Below are 23,360 nucleotides of genomic sequence, written 5' to 3' on the forward strand. Positions count from 1 at the left end.
TGTACAGAGGTCTTTTACATAATCTTAGACCAACACCATCACCACTTAGCCTCAAACTAAAAAACAACAACAATAACAATGAAAAAAAAAGAAATATGAAAGTTTTTGTGCTACAAATCAATTTTTTCTTAGAGGCACGACATATGAATGTGTGTGTCTGTGTCTATATACACATTAGTGTGTATATACAATCATAAATTTAGAAAAATGACATAGAAGTATAAAGAGCCTAGATCTTCAAAATAATTTATGGTTAATAATTTCCCTACCATTATATTACATATGATGGACATTTTTGGTTTTTTGTTTTTACATTTTTATTTATATCTGAAGATTTAATAAACCACTACATGAACGATACTCAGAAGAGTGCTTATTTAAAATGGCACTCATTTCTCAAGAAAACTTGCCAATAATTGGAATGTCTGTATCTAACTAGACAAGAAAAGGGAAAAAAAATTATAGTCTTTCTTTGGTTTAATGCAACATTGCACCAAAGATTATAAAATAAGAGTTCAGATTACTAGTAAAATTTCAGATTTTAAGCATTTTAGCTTGTGTGGCAGTAGAGAGTTGAGTTCTGTAGATAGATACACAATCCTCATTCCCTTTTATATTTCATGCCAAATATTTTGATAGCACCATCCTCAAATATCAATTTGGCAAAACATGTCTGTCAGGAGCTCATTTTCCCATCAATTTAAGCTACTACTATAAATTTGTTGCAAACTACAGATGGCCTCAAAGATTGTGTTGACTATATAGAAACTACGCTAGATGCTTTCTAAATGTATAGCAAAATAATAAAAAAAAATGTTTTCTAAAGCTAAGACATTGTGTTTTGCAGTGAAAGTCAGGAAATTCTTTAGATTATCATTAAAATGCTCTCTATTAGCTTTTATGAAATAATTAGAGGCCCGGTGCATGAAATTTGTGCACGGGTAGGGTCCATAGGCCTGGCCAGTGATCAGGGCTGATTGGGGCCTTCCAGCTGCTGGCTGGGCCTTTCCTTCTCTGGCTGTTGGCTAAGGCCTTTCTTTGTTCCACATCACCCCCTGGTGGTCAGCGCACATCATAGCAAGCAATCGAACTCCCGGTCTCCTGGTCAAATCCCAAGGGGACACTTTGCATATTAGCCTTTTATATATAGAGATATGCTTTCCAATTAAAAAGAAATTTAAGAAAAGATCTCCATGAAAGAGCAAAATGTTGTTAGGAAACCTGCAATCTCTAAGAGCTACTTTCCCAAGGTAAACTAAACATGCACAGACAATAATAGTTTTGAAAACCATATTTCTACAGTGATGGCAGCAATTTAAAAATTACTTCATTGTCCCATTTTCCAAATTTATAAAAATAATTTCAAACAATAAGAAAGCAAATTCCTATTTGAATAGGCATCAAAAATTCAATGTAATTATATCATAGAAAACCAAGGTAATAACCAGTGTAGCATCTATAAATCACATTTTATCAGCTTTCAGAATATTTACTGTTTTAAAAGTCTTTGCAAAATCGAACTTTTACAAATTGTATTTTATTGCCTTCAGAAACTTGTTCAGAAACTAATTTTTAATGTTGTGCATTATAATAAAGTAGAGGCCCGGTGTATGAATTCGTGCATGGGTGGGGTCCCCAGGGGTTGTGGGTGGGGGCCGGGATGCTATCATCACTCTGGGTGGGTGGTGGGATGCCCTTCCCGGCCGGGAAACCGGATCCATCCCGCTGACATTCGTGCCAGTTGTTGGGAACCACCTCACGGCCACTTTTATATTGTTTCTTCCTTGCAGAGCATCTAGGGAGGGGAAGCGGCTACGGTGCCCACGACCCACTTGCAGGAGGCTGGCAGTGCTGTTGGGATCATGCCAGAGGTACTGGCTCATCGGTTCCTGTCCCATTCTCTGGAGATTATACCTGCAGGAGGGAGTGAGTGGCTGCCATCGGGCTGGGGGCCACTGGGACAGGTCTCAGCTGAGCGGCGCTCCCCCTGTGGGAGCACACTGACCACCAAGGGGCAGCTCCTGCATTGAGTGTCTGCCCCCTGCTGGTCAGTGTGCATCATAACGACCCGTCATTCCAGTCTTTCTGGTCATACCAGTCGTTCGGTCACTTAGGCTTTTATATATATAGATAATACTGGAAGTCTTAGCCACAGCAATCAGATAAGAAGAAGAAGTAAAAGGCATCCAAATTGGAAAGGAGGAAATAAAATTGTCACTGCTTACAGATGACATAGAAAACCCTAAAGACGCAATAAAAAAAAACCAACTAGTAGATCTAATAAATGAATTTTGCACAATAGCAGGATGCAATATATAAGTATTTATGAAATAAAAGTATTTATGATATGTAAGCTTTGGCTATTCAAGTCTTTTTTTATTCCATATAACCTGATGACTTTTTTGTTCTATTTTTTTTAAAATGCCATTGGAATTTTGATGGGGATTTTATTAAATCTGTATATTACTTTAGGTAATATGAACATTTTGACTATATTAATTCTTCTAATCCATGAGCATGGAATATCTTCCCATTTCTTTGTTTCTTCTTCAATTTTTAAAATAATGTCCTTTGCTCAGTTTATTCCTAGGCATTTCCTTCTTTTTGTTGCAACTGAAAAATGAATTTTTTTTCACTTTTTTTTTTGAAATTTCATTGTTAGTATATAGGAATGCAATGGATTTTTGTATTTTGCAACTTTACTGTATTTGTTTATTGTTTCTAATAGTTTTTTGATGGAGTCTTTAGGGTTTTCTATATAAAGAATCATGTCATCTGTAAAAAGTGACAATTTTACTTCTTCATTCCCAATATGGGTGCATTTTATTTCTTTCTATTTCCTGATTGTTCTGGCTAGGACTTCCAGCACTATGCTGAATAACAGTGGTGAAAGTGAACATTCTTGTCTTACTCTTGGTCTTAAAGGAAAAGCTTTCAGTTTTTCACCATTGAGTATGGTATTAGCTGAGGGTTTGTCATCTATGCTCCTTATCATATTGAGATACTTTTGTTCTATACCCATTTTATTGAGTATTTTAATCATACATGAATATTATATCTTGTCAGATGCTTTTTCTGCATCTGTCAATATGATTTTATTAATGTGGTGCATCACATTTTGTTTAGCATTTTTACATCTGTATTCATCAGAGATATTGGTCTGCAGTTTCCTTTTTTTGTGTTGTTCTTGCCTCCCTGGCTATTTCTTAATCACTTCTTTTATTAATGTCTACAATTTTCCTTTCATTTTTAATATTGGTGCTCTAAAATTCTGCCTCCAGACATTTTTCTCCTTAACTTCTTATGTTTTCTCTGAGAGATCTCATCCTCTTCCATGACTTAATATGTTCTTGATGAGGATGATCCTTAGATCTGATTCTAGCCAGAACCTGAAGAGGCTAAATGATACATAAGTGGTGATTCTAGTCCTGTCTCTACTGCTTATAGGCTATGTGTTATAGGCAAAGTCAATAAGCCTTCTGGGTCCCAGTATTTTTTTACCTATTTCCTATTTGAAAAAAAAGAGGTGAGAAGATTAATGATTACCTTAGTACCTTCCAGTCCACACAGGTCTTTAGAAGGAAAAAATCGGGGGTGGGGGGGTGGGGTACTTATGTAATAATGTAATTTTTTTCTCTATATGTATTCTCCCTTTGGTGATCTATTTCAGTATATGCTTATTTCATTTCTACTTAGTTGGCATATTTTCTCATAAACACACTTTTTTGGGGGGAAAAGATCTCCATTTTAGTAAACCTTAATTTGACATAAAGCATGATATACTTGATGAGATTAATTATATAAAAATATTTGCTGATAAAATCTACCAGGCCATTTTTTACTTGGACAGAAACTATTGAGAGAATAAATTTCACTGGAAATAAAAACAGACTTTTGATAATTCACTAAAATGAAATTGTATCTAACAAAAAAAATTTGCAACTAAAAAAACGCTCTGTCACCTAAAGTAAAAAGGACTACAGTAAGTGAGAGGGAAAAAGTACAGAAGACAGACCTCTAAATAAAGAAGAAAAAAACAATCTGATAAGAAAATTTTTGTTTGTACTGATATAAAGTAAATTTTCTAGTTAGGGAAGTTGTATTTGCTTATTTTTACCAAGAGTAAGACCTAATATGTTATCCCAGAAGAGAGTCTTCTTTCAAAAATATGCATTGTAAGCCCTACATATTAAGGATTCTGTTACAAACACTGAAAGGACTTTCAGATTTATAAAACACACAAAATTACAGACATGCATCTTATAACTGTAAGTGAGACATATAACACAACACTAACCATCAGAAGTGTACACTTTGACAGTGTCTAATTATTTTGACCTCTGATCCAGGTTTCTCCAACTGACTTGTTCCTAATGCCTACTAAGGAATCTTAAGTCCATCACTTGCCCTTATGCAAATCTCTTTCATTTTCCCCATAGTAATCAGGTGGCTGCTGTTATAATTTAAAACAGTGGCTCCAGGGAGAATTATTTTCACACTAGCTATAAGGAGTTCTTTGAGACATCTGGACCATGCTCTCCTTTGATTTTTCTAAGGCCCAAGGCTGATTCCTGAAAGCAGGAGAGTAATTATTCAATGTATGGCAAACTAAAGACACGTATAAGCCCTTTGCCACAACATTCCCTGAGGGTTGATGCGAATGCATCAATCATTCTGCCAGGAATTGAATTTACATTCTAGTTTGCATTAAACGCATCATGACAAGCAAGGTATTTTATGTTTTAAGACATCATACTTAATTAAAGCATTTGAACTGGTCGTCTTTCCTTCTTTGGAAGAAGAATTTAAAACATTTTAAATAATGGGATCTAGCATCCCCAAGTTTATAATAAGTTGTTTGGGCAAATTAAATAAAAACTTCATAACTCCTTCTATAGATTTAATTGTTTCTAAAATATGAACCAGAAAGGTGAATTAAAGTCACATCCTTTGAAAACCTTTGATAGATTTCCATAACTATACCATTTATTATAACAAAGTTAAATAATACAATTGTATTATTGCATTATCACTGTAAAGTTTCTAGTACAATTATAATTCTGATTGATTTTTGAATAATATATTTTATTATATATACTATTAGCATTTTCTATACAATTAACAAGTGCAATGACAACATTCTGGAGAGAGGGGAACATATATTTTGTGACTAAACACAGGATTGAAAAATCTGTACATTTCAATAAAAGTTTGTCTCCCATAGAAAACCCTAAAGACTCCATCAAAAATTAGTAGACTTAATAAATGAATTCGGCAATGTAGCAGGATACAAAATTAACGCCAAAAAAATCTATGGCATTTCTATACACCAATAGTGAACTTACAGAAAGAGAGACTAAAAAAAAATCCCATTTACCATCATACCAAAAAAATTAAGATACCTAGGAATAAACTTAACTAAGGAGGAAAAAGACTTGTACTCAGAAAACTACAGGACACTGAAAAAAGAGATAGAAGAAGACATAAACAGATGGAAGAACATACCGTATTCATGGATTGGTAGATCAACATCATTAAAATGTCCATATGACTCTAAGCAATCTATAGATTCAATGCACTCCCCATTAAAATACCAATGTCATATTTAACAGACCTAGAACAAACTCTGCAAAAATACATCTGTAATAAAAAAAAAAGACCCCCAGATAACTGCAGCAATCCTGAGAAAGAAGAACAAAGTAGGTGGGATCTCAACAGCAGATATCAAGCTGTATTACAAAGCCACTGTTCTCAAAACTGCCTGGTACTGGCACAAGAACAGACATTTAGATCAATGGAATAGAATAGAGAGCCCAGAAATCGACCCAAAACACTATGCTGAATTAATATTTGACAAAGGAGGCAAGAACATACAATGGAGTCAAGATGATCTCTTCAATAAATGGTATTGGGAAAATTGGACAGTTAGATGCAAAAAAAATGAAATTAGACCACCAACTTACACCATACACAAAAATAAACTCAAAATGGATAAAGTACTTAAACATAAGATGGGAAAAACATAAAAATACTAGAGGAATCCACAGGCAGCAAAATCTCAGACATATGCCAAAGAAATTTCTTCACCAATACAGCTCCTAGGGCAATGGAAACTAAAGAGAAAATAAACAAATGGGACTACGTCAAAATAAAAAGCTTCTGCACAGCAAAAGAAACCATCAACAAAACAACAAGAAAGCCCACTGCATGGGAGAACATATTTGCCAATGTTATCACCAATAAGGGTCTAATCTCCAACATTTATAGGGAACTCATACAACTTAACAAAAGGAAGATAAACAACGCAACCAAAAAATGGGCAACAGACCTAAGTAGATATTTTTCGGAAGAGGACATAAAGAAGGCCAAGACATATATGAAAATATGCTCAAAATCACTAATTATCTGAGAGATGCAAATCAAAACGACAATGAGGTACCATCTCACACCTGTCAGAATTGCTATCATCAACAAATCAACAAAGGACAAGTGCTGGCAAGGATGCGGAGAAAAAGGAACCCTCGTGCACTGCTGGTAGGAATGCAGACTGGTGCAGCCGCTGTGGAGAACAGTATGGAGTTTCCTCAAAAAACTAAAAATGGAACTCCCATTTGACCCAGTGATCCCACTTCTAGGAATATATCCCAAGAAACTAGAAACACCAATCAGAAAGGATATATGCACCCCTATGTTCATAGCGGCACAATTTATCATAGCTAAGAGTTGGAAACAGCCTAAGTGCCCAAGGAAACAGCCTAAGTCCCCATCAGCAGTTGAGTGGATTAGACAACTGTGGTACATCTACACAATGGAATACTAGCTGCGGTAAAAAAGAAGGAATTCTTACCATTTGTAACAGCATGGATGGAACTGGAGACCATTATGCTAAGCGCAATAAGCCAGTCAGAGAAAGATAAATATCACATGATCTCACTCACTTATGGAATATAATGAACAACATAAACTAATGAACAAAAACAGATCCAGAGACGCTGAAGTATTTATCAGACCATCAAAACTCAGAGGGAAGGTAGGGGAGGATAGGGGGAAGGAGGAGAGATCAACCAAAGGACTTGTATGCATGCATATAAGCCTAACCAATGGACACAGACATCAGGGGAATGAGGGCATGAGTAGGGGGGTGGGGGAAAATGGGGCAATAAGGACACATATGTAATACCTTAATCAATAAAGAAAAAACTTTATAAAACAGTTTGTCTATATGACAAATTCAAAGTATGCACAATTCTCATACATTCATTTATTCACTAGATTATGTTTTATAAGTGCCATGTGGTTAATGTTTTTTTATATAAGAATTCTAAGAATAAATTTGAAAGATTAAGTAAATAAATGTTCATAAGTAGATATAATTCATGCATATGATTACTAACTCTCTGTCAATGTATATCATCACTTATGAATTAAGAGGCATGATTTACACCTGATCCCATTTGCTTATTTTTTCCTTAGACTAAATGAGCAATCACATATGAACATTCTGAGTTGATCCTTGGGGAAATACGTTAGTGTTTATGCATATGAAGATGGATGGCTGGGTAGAAGGGAGGGAGGTATGAGTGATATCAGCCCGGACCTCTTCTCTTGCAATCAAGACAAAGCTGGTGGGGGTGAGAGGGAGCAGAAAATTCCTGGGGTGCTGCTATGGCAGTCACTGTGTCTGGCAGTTGTTATGTAAGGAAAGGTCAGTCAGCCTGGGATGATGAACCTAATATGAGCCATGTGTTTAGGTTGGGTCCACAGTACTCAGTATTCAAAGTAAAGAGGTAAGGGCAGTACCTACAACTGGAGTCATTTGTGTACCTGAGTCTTTAGTATAACATGAATGGGTAATGTATCCAGTTCATCAGTGAGTCCAGTAAAGTCAGTCTTCTCTAGTCAGTCAGGATGTCAGTTGGATCTCTGGCAGGAGGATGAGCTCCACAAGGATCTAAGTCTTCCTTTTTCCTATTCTTGGCCCCTCTGTTGGCCTCTCCAACCATGACCTGGCCTATGTTGATGTGGGCACCAACTTAAGTTTGCGCTACCCCCTTTGCCCTGCCTACTCCCAGTCTATTCCTTCCATGCAGCTCTACATAGAATTTTTCCCGTAGTCATGGGGCCCTTACCTGCTACAACTGTGAACTTGGTGCGCTGAAGGCCACTGAGAGGTGGCCTAGATGGCTAATGACATTTCATCGTGGGTTCTAAAGTTAGACAGTCTGTGAATAAGTGCCTGTTATACTACTTGTTGGCTATGGGATTTTATAGTAAGTCACATGACATCTCTAAGATTCAGTTAACTGAATCGTTAAAATAAATTAATAAAATATATTTCATGGATATTAGATACAAAACCATAAACAATGCCTGCACTGAATAAGAAATGAAGAGATGATAGTTTTTTCTTCCTTTATCTCTCAACATAAACATTGTTTTCTCAACATTCAGCTGACTATGTTTTTACATAGTCACTAGGTGGTTGCACATTCACACCTAGGATGAGAAGGTGAAAACTACTCCAAGATGAACCTGGGGAAACAGTGAAGACCACTGTTTTGGGAACCCGTCTCTCCATCTCCATCTCCCCAGGTTTCCTTTCACTATTTCTGCACTTCCCTCTGAGCTTCTGATGATTCTCATGTCTCCCACTCCTACCTCTCTGAGCCTCCAATAATCTTCACTCTTCCACACCTCTCTTCTCATGCTGTCTCCTATTCCCTACCTTGAAACTCCTTTCCTAAGAATCAACTCAAATGTCTGCTCTGTAAAATTATTTCTGACACTTTAGGGAGAGTTGAGGTCTCTCATTGGTACTCCCAGAATTCTTTGTATGCACTCTTCTACGTAGTTCTCACGTGAACATTATTTGATTCTTTGTAAATTTAAGATGTCAGTTTTTTGTTTTTTAAGTATATATTGATTTCAGAGAGGAAGGGAGAGGGATAGAGAGATAGAACCATCAGTGTTGAGAGAGAAAGATCTATTGGCTGCCTCCTGCACACCCCACATTGGGGATCAAGCCTGCAACCTGGGCATGAGCCCTAACCAGTAATTGAATCATGACCTCCTGGTTCATAGGTCAACACTCAACCACCGAGCCATGCTGGCTGGACAGAAGATACCAGTTTAATGGCTGCTTTTTAGGTTTTAATTTTCAAGGATATAAACATCTCTCTTTGACAGTAAAGACATATTAATATGACAGAGTTTTAAGGCAGAATTTAAAGCACATTCTCTAAAGGTTAAATATATTTTCACATTGGGTCAACAAAAAGGATTGCTTTGATTGAGGCCAATTTTCGTGATTCTAAGATAACTGCTTTACATTCAGACTTATGGACAAAGTATTCAACTAGATTTTTCTCTTTTTCTTTCCGAGTTTTGACATTATGACCTGTAAATCTTGGGTTGATGATGACAAGGTTTATGATAACAATAAACAATCATAAATGAAAAATCTTTTGACCATTTGAGTATGTAATCAGGTCAAAGAAAATATTCTTTAATTCTGGGTTGGTTATTTTTAAGGCTTCCTACCATCTAAATTGCTAATTCATCATTTAAATTAATGATGTGGTGGTGGAATTGACTAAAAATTGAATATCCATAAAGTAAATATTAGACAATATAGTAGGCTTTTTAAAAGAGCATTATTTGAGACCAGTTGAACAAAACACTTACTGCTTTTGAGGACTTTAGTCCTTTTATATTGTTATAACTTTTTCTCTGTTATGATTTTCCCACCATTACATAATCTGATAGAATTTTTAATGAATGTTACATGAAATGTTCCCAAATCATTTAATATTTCTCTCTCTCTCTCTCTCTCTCTCTCTCTCTCTCTCTCTCTCTCTCTCTCACACACACACACACACACACACACACACACACTTTCAAAGTAATATAGGCTTTTATAATATGTAATTTATGATTATAATAGCAAGAAAAAAATGGCATGATCAATTTAGGGAACAAACACAACTGACTTTTGCTAGCAAAATTGTGAGAGAAAATAGGTGTAGGCGAATGAAAGATTATTTTGTAGGTTGGTTTCAAGCATTCAATGTCCTGTGGGCACCAGTCAGCAATGTTTGTTTTGTGTAGTGAGTGGTTTTGATGATAACTTATATCTGTTTTCATTATAGTTGCCATAAAATGTGTCTTGAGAACAAGAGGGGCTGAAATAAATATATATATATATATAACGCCCATTGTATGAAGATTCACACAATAGGCCTTCCTTCCCCTGGTTGCTGGCACTGGGTTTCCTCTGGAACCCAGGACCTAGGCCTTTGGTCTAGCCACAGCGGAGAAACTAAACCTCGAGGCTAGGCTTTTCCCCTCCAGCCACAGCAAGGTTTGGCTTCTCTGCTGCACTGCAAATTAACTGCCATCTTTTATGGGTTAATTTGCATAGTCGCTCTGATTGGCTTGTGGGTGTAGTGGAGTGACACCAATTTGCATGTTTCTCTTTTATTAGTGTAGATTATGATATTTCAAGTTCGAGAATCATGGGTTTATGAAACATGGATCAAATCTTTCTGGATAAGAGATAGATTCCAACCTTTGTAGCCATTAAATAAGCAGTCTTTTAAAAAAATATCAATGCTCAGTGTGCAAACTGTGACAGATACATGTCCGATGAACACTCACCATACTCCTTAAAGAAGGGTACTCAGGGTGTGAGTTGACAGGACTCTCATGTGGCCTAACTTGTTTTCCCTTACACAGTCCCTTTTGATGTTAAGCAATATGTTCATAAGTCCCAAATAAATTGTAAGGTAATCTGGGGGGAACGAATAGAATTTGTTCAAGAATGCTCCCACATTTTGACCACTATTTGTAAGATCTAGTACTTACTAGGTAAACCACTTATTTTCTATTTAACCATATAAGATTTATGAATGGCTTCTGTGTCATTGTGGAATTGATTTGTCCTCTTTTATCACTTTCCTAGCAGTGCTTCTGTTTGGATACAGGCACTGAGATAGTATATAATAGATGTGACATTACAAGGTACATTTTCCCACATTTTGACATTTAAAACATGAGAAAGCAATAGCATAATAATTAAAGCAATGCCAATGATATAAAAGGCCTGCTACATCTCTCCTTGTAATGTTATTCTCTACCACTTTATTTCTCCTTAGAAATCTGGAAAGGATATCCTAGCTAATAATAGACAAATATGGTAATTGACTGTACCTTCACTACGCCTCCCATTGGCTAATCAGTGTGATATGCAAATTAACCACCAACAAAGATGGCGGCTAATTTGCATACTGCAGGCAGGGCGCGACAGCGCAGCCTCCAGTGCAAGCTGCCATCCCAGACCGCAGGCTGGCCCCAGAAGCTCCATAAGCTGCCCAGAAGCCAGTGATCAGGAGGAGATGGGGGTCCCCTGCCCAGGCCTGACGCCTCTAGCAGAGGCAAGGGGCCGATCCGGCGATCGGAGGGTGATGGAGGTTGACGCCTCTGGCCAAGGTGTCAGGCCTGGGCTGGGGGCAGAACCGGCAATCAGAGGGAGATGAGGGTCCCCTGCCCAGGCCTGATGCCTGAGCCAGAGGCATCAGGCCTGGGGTGGGGGCGGAGCCAGTGATTGGGGGTATATGGGGGTCCCCTGACCAGGCCTGACACCTCTAGCCAAGGTGTCAGGTCTGGGCGAGGGGCCAATCTGGCGATCAGAGGGAGATGGGGGTCCCCTGCCCAGGCCTGAAGCCTGGGTAAGAGGCGTCAGGCCTGGGCCAGGGGGGCCAAGCCAGCGATTGGTGTGAACTACAGAGGAAACACCTTTTCTGACCACTCATTGGCTAAGCTCCCTGTATGCCACGGTAATATTCTTAGTAACTTGGGTAATAAGAATCCAAAAAGATGATCTAGGGTTTTTCACCACACTCCTGGCGGAAAAAACAAAGGTTCGCTGCTGGAGGGCTAAGAAATGTCATATCCTGCCCTAGCCGGTTTGGCTCAGTGGATAATGCCTTGGCCTGCCGATGGCAGGGTCTAGGTTCAATTCTGACCAAGGGCATGTACCTAGGTTGCAGGCTCCTCCCTGGCCGGGGCCCAGGTCAGGGCTCATGCAGGAGGCAACCAATCAAAGTGTTCCTCTCACTTTGATGTTTCTCTCTGTCTTTCCCTTTCTCTTCCATGCTCTCTAAAAATCAATGGAAACATATCCTCAGGTGAGGAAAAAAAATAATAAAGAAATTATTATTATATGAAAGACACATCTTGAAAATGCCTAAAGAAAGTTGTCATTTTTTCATGGTAAAGGGACTGGAGTCCGTGTTGATGAAAAACCTTGCTGGCTGCGGTGACTGGCAGTGGCTACAGCAACGGGGTGATGAGGCTGGTGCCTTCCCCTGATCAGCCTGGTCACCTCCCACAAAGGGAGGCCAGACTGCAGTTTAGGCCCGCTCCCTAAGGGGAGCAGGGAGCGGGCCCAAGCTTTCACTAGGACATCCCCTGAGGGCTCCCAGTATGTGAGAGGGGGCAGGCTGGGCTGAGGGGACCCCCCCCCCCGAGTGCACGAATTTTGTGCACCAGACCCTAGTACATCTAATAAATGACTACATAAAATATTACTAACTTTTTTTAGTAGTTAAAAAACCTTTATAGAGCAGCAATTGAATCTATATATTACAGAAGCTGATTTGTGTAAACTTAATGCTTTTTTTTTTAGTTATCAGAATTACTCAAAAACTTAAACTAAAACAGCATCAATTGTACTCTACCAAAACCAGGCAGAATATATAGTTTAGATTTATGCCTTTACACTACTTTTACTATGCCACCTCTAAGTTGGGAGGAAAAGAGTAATTTCAATTTAATATTAGTTAATCAGAAGGTTATTCAGACAATTTAGTTTGGCTTCTTTTTGTATATTTGAGAAACAAAAAATTCAACTTGAACTTCCTAGCATCCAAAAGCAACTAACAGCCCTACCCATTTTGGCTCAGTGGATAGAGCATTGGGTTCGATTCTGGTCAATGGCACATACCTTGGTTGCAGGCTTCTCCCGGCCTGGACAATCGGGGTTCATGTAGAAGGCAACCAATCGATGTGTTTCTCTTAATTGATATTTTTCTCTGCCTTTCCCTATCTCTTCCACTCTTTCTAAAATTCAATGGAAAAATATCCTTAGATGAGGATTAAAAAAAAAAAAAAAAGCAACTACCAGCATTGTAAACCCTTTCAATTTGTCCTCAATACTGAAGAAGCTGTGTTTTAGCTTATTTACTAATTTTTAGTGTTTTTAATACTCCAAGTTTGTGTGTTTGATTTTTACATTTTGACCCCTTTCACCCATTTCTCCTGTCTCCCACCCCTTACCTCTGGCAACCACTAATTTTTTTTTTCTCTGTATCTGTGAGTTATTTTTTGTGTTTTAGTTTTGTTTTGCTTAGTTTCCATATATAAGAGCATTCATATTGGTATTTGTCTTTCTCTGTCTGACTTCTTTCACTTAGCATAATACTCTCAAGGTCCATGCCTGTTCTTGCAAGAGGTCTTACAAAATGTAAGAATTTTTATCGGGGCTGAGAATTCATTAATGGTAGTTACACTGGACAAAAACATCTGTTTGGGATAAACTAATTTGTCTAATTTCTATAAAACTACATGAACAATTTATGAACCTTGAATTTAGGTGAACTACAAGATTATCAGTTTATTCTATTAGAGGAACATTTCTAAATTAGAATTGGTAACGACAACTGTCTGACTGGATCTGGCACAAGAGCAGGAGAGATGGTGGAGTTGAGCAGACACTGCAAGGTGAGTCTGGATTCCAGTCCCCATGTCATCAACACAGGCCATGAAATGCCCCTGAGCCTCTGGTTTCTGACCTGCAAAGTAGGAATCCCATCTTCCCTTTCAGCATATTTAAATTAGGTGATGAATGTGGAAACCTTATAAAAGCTAAAAGGTGTCATGAAAAACAGATAATTTATTATATTTTACATATTATATTTAACCTTTAGAAATTGGGTTTTTAATCTGGAAAGCACATTAGGTGGTTTTCAAATATGTTAACTTGTCAAAGCCTTCTTTCAAACAAATCTTATATGGGCCGCGTTATCCATAGTGGATAATCCAGATGAAACATCCAATTGATCTAAGGGAGGAAAGGCCTGGGTCCTGCTTCCTGAGGCTCTCTCTCCTCTTCTAAGGCATCTGAACTCAATCCTAAGACTTCACAAGGTGAAGTTTAACTCTAGAGATCCAACCAGCACTCACATTTTGAACACAAGGAGCCTGAGGACCAGAAATGACAAACAATGAGACTTGGGGAAATAGAAGGTCTGTGGTTTTACTTTTACTAGTAGAAGTTTCCACTTTGGGGCACTTTGCTCATTTAGTAACTTCTAAGAAAGAACTCTACTTAACATGGCATTATTGTGTCGCTGGTTTACTGAAAGGTTCCCGCCAGCATGTGCACAGACGTGGAGGGTAGCACACGTGGTCATAATGCAGCACATGTAGCATCAGCACTGCACCCAAGGCCAGATGTTGGGGAGGTTACTCAATCACTGCACAGTGCTCAGGCATCTGTCATGTTAACTTAAAAAACAAAAACAAAAACAAAAAAAAACCAAAAAAAACCCCCACAAATTTCTTTACATAAAATGTCAAGATTAAATTTCTTGTTGTTCTGGAAATTTTTTGCGTAGTAGAGGCAAAGCACATGCTTTCTCTTTTCACAGATAGTATTGTGTATTTCTAGATAAGGAGGCAGTTTCAATTCATTCTCATTCTCTCTCTCTCTCTCTCTCTCTCTCTCTCTCTCTCTCTCTCTCTCTCTCTCTCTCTCTCGTAAATACCCAAAGCAAACAAAGAAAATTGCACAAATGAATAAAGTTAACAATTTTCTCTAAATATTATATCAGTACTAGGCAGATAACAAGTAGAAAGGGTTATCATAAACTAACCCAAAGCAGAAAGGTTTATAACCTACCCAACACAAGACATTCATATGGTTTTATTTTTCATGTTAGTGGATATCAGTGTGAAACGTTTCACTTGTATCCTAATAAATTAAATAAAAAGTATTCAAATATTTAGAACAAAGTACCAAGTTAGGAACAGATATTTTAAAATGATCTATGCAACTGCTCGTCTTTGCTAAAAGAATACAGTTGGTTCATTTTTGAATGTGGGAAAAGTTTATTTGAGTAAAACAAGAGGAGCCCTAAGGGAATGGAACTTAAATATGCAGGAAATAATACTTTAGGAAAAATGAGAATATTTTTGACCCAGTGGGAGAAACTAGAATTAAATTTATGTTGTAAAAATATAAATAAAGGATAGAATCCAATGTGGCTAACTAGGTTGTAACTGTAGAAAAAGAAATTAGCAAAGGAACTTGGAAGCACAAACAATGTGGTAAAGGAAACAATTTTGAATAAGCGAAACTAAGTGGAAAAAAGGATAATTACAAAACAAATGAAAATAAATAGTGTGAATTAAAATTTTGCCAATGATTGAAAATGAGTTTGACAATGCGTGGGATTCATCAGCTATATCTTTGGCAAACTTTATTTGAAGACTGTAATTGGAATATTTTACTGATGAAAAGCTTTTTGAAAATTTCCTTTTATTCATAATTGAATTAATGATCATTTCCCCTCTCCTGTTCAGAAACTTGCTCCCACGTTTTCAAACAGTCCCACCAAATAGATATAATTAATACTATTTTTCATACTTTTAAGTAACTTTGTCCTGTAACTTCTAAATTTGACTAATTCTTTTCTCTTTCTATTTCTCTTTGCTTTCTCTAGTATTTATTTTCTTTTGTTAGGATGATGAACCTCTGCTGGAATATGTGTTTCATCCTGTTTTTCTTTCTCTTTTTTTCAAATCAAAATAGAAGAACAGCCCTAACTTGGTGCATTTGAACATGTAACACATTACAGTATAATAGAATGACTTTTCCACTCAGTAAAAAGTCATAGATATCAGCTCTGATTTAAATAGACTTAATTCATCTTCAGCTAATAAAGAATTAATTTCTAATCCTAAAGAACTAAGTTAATTATACAGTAACATTGGACCAGTTCTAATGTATTGTATCCTACGTTCGTTTGAAAATATTTTTCTGAAACATGTTTTCTGAATTCAGGATAATTAGGGGAAATTCCTTTATTAAATCATTCTCAATTAACCAGTATTTATTGAAACCCTGCCTGTCAATTAGAGCACTGTAGATGACACAAAGAAGAATCAAATACTTTATCAAGGGAGACAAATAATGTCTACTCACAACTCTATTGCAATTTTTTTTTTTTTTTAAAGACCCAGTTAAAGGGCTATGAAAGGATCTTTATACCGGAGCATGACTTTTCTCACACAGTGCTATCCTCATTTGTTTGAGGCCTATGTCTCCTCTGTTGCTGATGGATTCTCTTCACAATGCCTCTTAGACAATGAAAAATTGACTGGATTGGCAGACTTCCAGCTTATTTCTCCCAAGGGCATCAGTATCCGGGACGGGGTGCAGGAGAATTAAAAATTCCACCATGCCTCATTTTCAACCAATGACCTCTATTCTCTGGAAACAGGAAAATGTATAACCCCGAGCTGCTAATTGGCCTTATTCCCTTATGTTATTCATGGGAAGGAATGTTCTGCCTTTTCATAATAAAACAAAACTCTCATATCTCAAATGCTTTCAAACCACTATAACCCAATATATGAAGGTTCAAACAATTAACTGAATATAAAGTAGGATATGATTTGGAATCTCATTCATCACATATTGAATTTTGATTTACAACTATAACACCCCATAAAGCAAAAATTTTAGCACTGGACATTTTCTGAAATTATCTTTTATGACCAGGACTAGGTTGAGATGAGTGAGAAACTCACCTTGGACATAAAATTTAGGAAGGTGCTAAAAAACTCAGTTATCAAGATAAATAATATAGAGTGCAGTAGTTATAAAAGCAAAGATTAACTGATAAAAACACATAATGAATAAAATATCACAATTTCAAATAATGGTAGATCAGTGTTACTGATTTTTCTTTTTGCCTCAGGCTGTGACACAGTATGGCACTGGCATCATCTCTGAAGCTTCAGTGTCAGTGATCAATGTTGAATTAGTCATTCATTCAAGATTCTTTCATTCAATTAAAGACATACTCGTAGGATAGATCTGTAGTGATACAGTTATCTGGCGAATTTATCAATTTGGTACCAAATTATTTTTGCCTTGAACTGATAAAATTGACCAAACATTTTAATGACATGTAAAACTCACCCTTCTTTTTTTGTGTCTTTTTCCCCCCCTTAACTTTGCAGTTGTTATTGTTGTATTTTTAATTTTTTTTTCTTATGACCTTATTTCTCATACAGATTATATCTGACTTTGGGGGGACTATTATCATTATATGTTGAAACAGATTTTTTTATTGCTTTCCTGGCAAAACTTTGTTGACTTATTTCCTCTCCAGAGCTTTGTAACATTGGGTAGAAAACATGGGAAATGATAGATCAAAATGTTAAAGCCTTGATTATAAACCTAAATTTAAATTTCCTATAGAGAGGACTTACTTTCTGAAATTTAGTATTCTTTATATAACAGACAATTAAATCATCACCTGAATATTTTTGCATATTTTAGTGTTCAAATTATTTTTTATTTCTTTAATATATAAATAAAAATCCATAAGGAACTTATTTTGTGTAATAAGTTTATAATTTATAATGCTGAGATGTATTATCTGCATTGCAGATTGGCTCTTCTCAAGTGGGTAGCTTGATGTACTGAATATTCCATTTTTTCCTCAATTATTTCAAATACAATTTTCACCATATAAAAGTCAGGCTCAGTATGTGCCTTGTTGTCCAAAGCCACTCCCGCAAGAGTACCGTACTTCTTTAATAAATGTAGTTTTGTAATATACTTCTAATTAAAAACTTTTGGATATAATTATAGATTTACATGTTTTAAAAAATAATACAGAAAGATCCCATGTATTCTTAATGCAGTTTTCTCTAATTATATCTTGCAAAACTATATATATATATATATATATATATATATATATATATATATATATATATATTCCATTATCACAACTAGGAGATTGAAATTTTTATAATAATTCATGAATCTTATTCAGATTTCCATACTTTTACCTGTTCTTATTAGTATATTTATCTGTGTTTATTTAGTTTTATATAACTTAATCACATATATAGGTTTGTATATTCATCATCATTGTTAAAATTCAGAACAGTTCCATCACTACTAAGATTTTTCCTGTTTTCCTTTAATACCCATACCCACCTACCTACCTCCCACTCCTATACCTAACCTATGTCAATCACTATTCTGTTCTCCATTTCCAAAATGCTGGTGAGGATGTAGAAAAACTGGATCACTCATTCATTGCTGGTGGGAATTTAAAAAGGTATGAAAGGTACGGCCACTGTCATGAAATTATCATATGACCTAGCAATTGCACACTTGGGTGTTTATCCCAGAAACCTATAAACATATGTTTATAGCAGTTTTATTCATAAAGCTACTCACTAATAAGAAGGAATTATTGATATATACAACCTGATTGAATTTTGAGGGAGATATGCTGACAGAAAAAAAAAAGCCAATCCAAAAATGTTACATAATGTACGATTCAATTTACGTAACATTGTGAAATTATAAAAATTTTTAGAGGCAATGCAGTTTAATATCTGTTAGCACATGACCTTTGTCATGTTTTTCCATAATTTTTGGCCTAAACTCACATTTTATAATTCCTGATTAAATTATAAAATATATTTACTATATTTCTCTATTATTGACTTGTGATAGACTTGAATTACTTCATTAAACTCAGGAATTTGACCCTATGATATTAAATATTGTCAGGCAAGTCTTAATGGGTATCTCCAATTTTTACTGTTGTTTTGTTTTTTAGCACAATTCATGGATTTACCCGTGGTGGTCTTATACAGTTCTTGTTAAGGAGATTCCAAATCACTTTATGCAAATTTCCTTTTTTTATTTCACTTGTTACTTCTTATATATATGAAGTTCACTGATTTACGTATATTCATTTTATAAAAATGTATACTATTCATTATGCAACACATATGCTAGGTTTTGTTTTTTCCCTCAATGCTCATGATATTGAACACCAAGTTTATATATGGGTTACATAAACATTTTTGGAAAATTAGATTTTCCTGGTTATATTATTAAATAGTACTTGAGATCTCATTTGCATAATGGATAATTTTCTTTTATATTTGAAATTATAAAATCCCTTGATTATTTAAGTGCTTTTTAATTCATATATACAGATGCCAAATTGACATAAAAGATTGATTATTATTTGGGTTGAATATCTCTTTGGTCTCTTAGAAAAGACATTGAAAAACATATGAAAGCTGTTTGTGCATTTGGAATTCAGATTTAGATTCAGACACATTCGATGGGGTATTCACTTCTGCCACTGATCAATTATGAGATCTTGGTGAAGAGACTCAACTTCCACCAAGTCTCAGCTTCCTGGTCTATTAGATAAAAACATTTATCTTACAATGGTGACATGTAGATAAAATATACATAAAATATTTGACACACTGCCTGATACAGAGTTAGGGGTCAACAAATATTTTAAAAACATGAAATTATTCACAGCACAATTTCCTAAGCTGTTAACAATTCAAAGTTTAGTGGTAAGCTGACTCATACTCCCATATTCTCTCCTTTGTCCCCTGAGAGATACCTGACTGATCATACAGGCATCAGCAAGAAAGGGTTGTTGGGTCAAGAACCAAAGTTTTGTTTAACAACCAAGACTTATTTTTTTCATGAACAACTTGGTCAAGAACCAAATTGTTCCAGATCGGATAAATTTGACAACAGAGGGTTGACTGTAATTCCCCAATACAGTTAATTTAAAAAATAAAATAAGCATACAAAAAAACTAAACAAACTATGAGTACCACAATATAATCCGTATGAGACAGTAATTTGGTTTTGGCTTACCACATTTTTGTTACCTAAAACCCCCCTGCCAGACACATAGTATGAGCTCAATAAATATTTTCCAAATAAGTGAATAAATATTGATTAAAATGATAATTAGTTCAATAGAAATTAAGCAGAAGACTATAATCAGCTTGTCATTATTTCCAAGATAATAGATAAAAATAAAACTTCAAAAACCTAATCCAGAGTAACCTAATAGCAACTGGAATAAGAATTAAATTTTTTCTACCAATCATAGATAATTATGAATGAAGGCTTCCAGTAAATTACATAAATACTACAATATTTTTTTCTTGGCTCTATTATACAGCAAGTTTTTCTCTACAATGAGCAATAAGGAAAATGGATGCTTCTACATTTTTACTGCTATTATCATTCCAATTAATTAAAATGCTTAGAAAAGACATATGATGTTAAATTGTCAAAAAGGTTTTATGAATTTTACAAGCAACTTTTAATAGTTAACTTGCAAATTTATCCACCATCTCTATAAGTCTTATTTTATAAATGAGGAATTAGAAATATGAAATACCCTTTCTCATATATATTCTTAGGGGAGTTAGTCTGTCAACTCATCCATTTGAATGTATGAATATATAATTGTTGTTCCACTTATTTATACATTTATTGGTTGATTCTTGTATATGTCCTGATGGGGCATCCAATCCACAACTTTTGCATATTGGGATGATGTTCTAACCAACTGAGCTATCCAGCCAGAGACTGGTAGAGACTTATTAAATATTTGTTTAATCACTTTCAAAATAAAACTAATTGTTTTACATTCAATATATTTAGGTGGGACAAATTTAATAGTTGAAAATTTTTCTTCCTCATAATAAACACTACATCTTATTATTGATATGTGTTTTTAGCCATCTGGATTTTTCCCTCCATGATATGTAACAACTGCATCCTTGAAAACATTTGGCTAATGAAATAAATTTTTTATAATATATTATTTTCTATTATATAAACATTACACAGGATTTCTATAACTAAATACCAAACAAAATTTAATAATATTTTACATAAACATTTGCAAAACCTTTAGAATTAAGCAACAAATATTTTCATGTCCAATGAACTGAGGAAAATATACATAAAGATACTGACAGCAAAAAGGGTAGCATTCAGCTCTTATCATTTACTAATACAACCAGAGGTTGGAAAAGAAATGTATTTGTAAATTTATCAAATTTGATATTTAGACCTGGTTGTATTTATTATTTGATATTTAGACCTCTGTATTTAAAGCAAAAGACAGAGCCAGATCCTTTCTCTGCTGATAAATTTTGTTGTAGTTTAAACTTAAACAAAATTGGACACTTTCTCAGCATTGACAGGTTAGTTCGGGAAGAAAGGAAAACATGAAATGTAAAAGTTCCTATCACTATCTTTGTAAAATTGCCATTATAAAAAGCTACTGACAACACAAAGGCCGAACCTGGCTTCATCCCCTTGCCTCCCAGTGTCTTTATGTGCCTTCTATTGTGTTTTACGTTAACATCGAGATGCTTTGTAAAATATGATCTCCCTCAATACAGCGCGTGGCAGTAAGAGACAATTAGCGGCATAGAGTATTTTAGACCCCTAATGCTCAGGCGGCTCACCACAGCCTTGGTAGAGCTAGGATTAAGCCTCTTTGTGAGAGTCCAGAAGGAGAGGTGAAAGGCAAACAGAGAACTCCCGGAATAAAATCCAGCTCTGGAGTTTAGCTTTTGCTTTGAAGCAAAGGTCACCTATAGTCAGTGGAGTGAGAATCCTGTCATAGTAACTCGAGAGCCCCATGATCTGGCCTTGAGGGGCCCTAGGAGTCTGCACACCCTGAAGTGAGAAAAGCCCCAGAAATGGAAGCCAGGACATTTGCATACTGAGTGCAGATTCCCTTGTCAGAGTGAAAGCTTTTCTTGCTTTACTTCAACCTCTGTAGCAATCAGTCTAGCCAACTGTTTACATGCTCTCTATTATGTTAGTGTTGGCTGGGGAAGGGCTATAGCAAAGAGATTTTCTTTTCAGTTTACACTCTGGGGAACCCTGGGAGCTCACCAGCTTGACAGACAGACAAGCCTGCCTTCACTTTCCAAGAAACAAGAGAATGACCTGTGGGCTACCGAGATATACATTGCACATTGCAGTGAACAAGGGCATGTAGCCTGGACCCCAACTCATAGAGTTCAGTCCTCACATGCAGGGGAAGGCAAAGCAAAATGGGCACGACAGTAGAAGAGACAAAGTCAAGGCCTTAGTATGTGAGTGCGCTGTGCTACAATTATTCCTTTGTAGACCAATGGGACCTCATTGCTTGTTTTAAATAGATCTCCTTTCTAGACTTCTCATTTTGTGTTTATTTATTTTTAAAATTAAATTTACTGGGGTAAAATTGGTTAATAAAATTATATAGGTTTTAAGTGTGCAATTCTATAGTACATCATCTGTTCATTGCATTGTATAGTTTACCACCCAATGTCAAATCTCCGTTAGTCACCATATATTTGACTCCCTTTACCCTTTACTTCTTCCCTTTCTCCATTCTCCTTTCCCTCTGGCAACCACCTTACTGCTGTCTATGTCTATGAGTTTTTGTTTGTTTATTTCTTTCTTGTGCTTTTGTTGTTTTCAGTTTTATATCCCACATATGAGTGCAATCATGTGGTTCTTGGTTTTTCCCATCTGACTTATTGTTTAGCAGGATATTCTCAATATTCATCTATATTGATGCAAATTTTATCTTGTCTTATAGCTGAGTAGTATTCCATTGCATATATGTATCATGTCTTCTTTATCCAATCATCTATCTAAGGACACTTAAGTTCTTTTCATGTCTTGGCCACTGTGAATAATGCTGCAATGATTATTTTTAAACTTTATTTCTCTGACCTGTTGGGAGTGGGAAGATCTGTACTTTAACAAGCTAGATGTTAGCAGGTCTTGGAAATAGCATGTTCTGATTTCCATCACCTGAAATATTAGCTGGAGTCCATAGCACTGCTGTCACAGCATCAAAAATAGAGCCTCTGGTGAACTCAGCTGATTATAACACAAATTTAAACATATCAGGATAAGTCTCTTCAAAATGTAACAACTAATTGCAGGAAAGGTTGTCATGCAGAGCTCATGATCATCTACCTCTATTCCAAGAATATGGAACTCATGGGTGTGTGTTTTAAGGTTTGAGTTTCATGTGGTCTACCAGGAGAAGCACCAATTCAATAGCATAAATAAATCTCAGTAGGTCTAGCTGTTAGTTGGGCTCATGATGAATTTGATGGAATCACACTCAAATACTTGTCTCCTGTTCCTGTAATCCAACCAAACATAGAAGCTAAATCAGAGTTTCACAGTTTCC

This window comes from Myotis myotis, unplaced genomic scaffold (assembly GCF_014108235.1).
Source record: "Myotis myotis isolate mMyoMyo1 unplaced genomic scaffold, mMyoMyo1.p scaffold_m19_p_7, whole genome shotgun sequence".
Taxonomy (NCBI): domain Eukaryota; kingdom Metazoa; phylum Chordata; class Mammalia; order Chiroptera; family Vespertilionidae; genus Myotis; species Myotis myotis.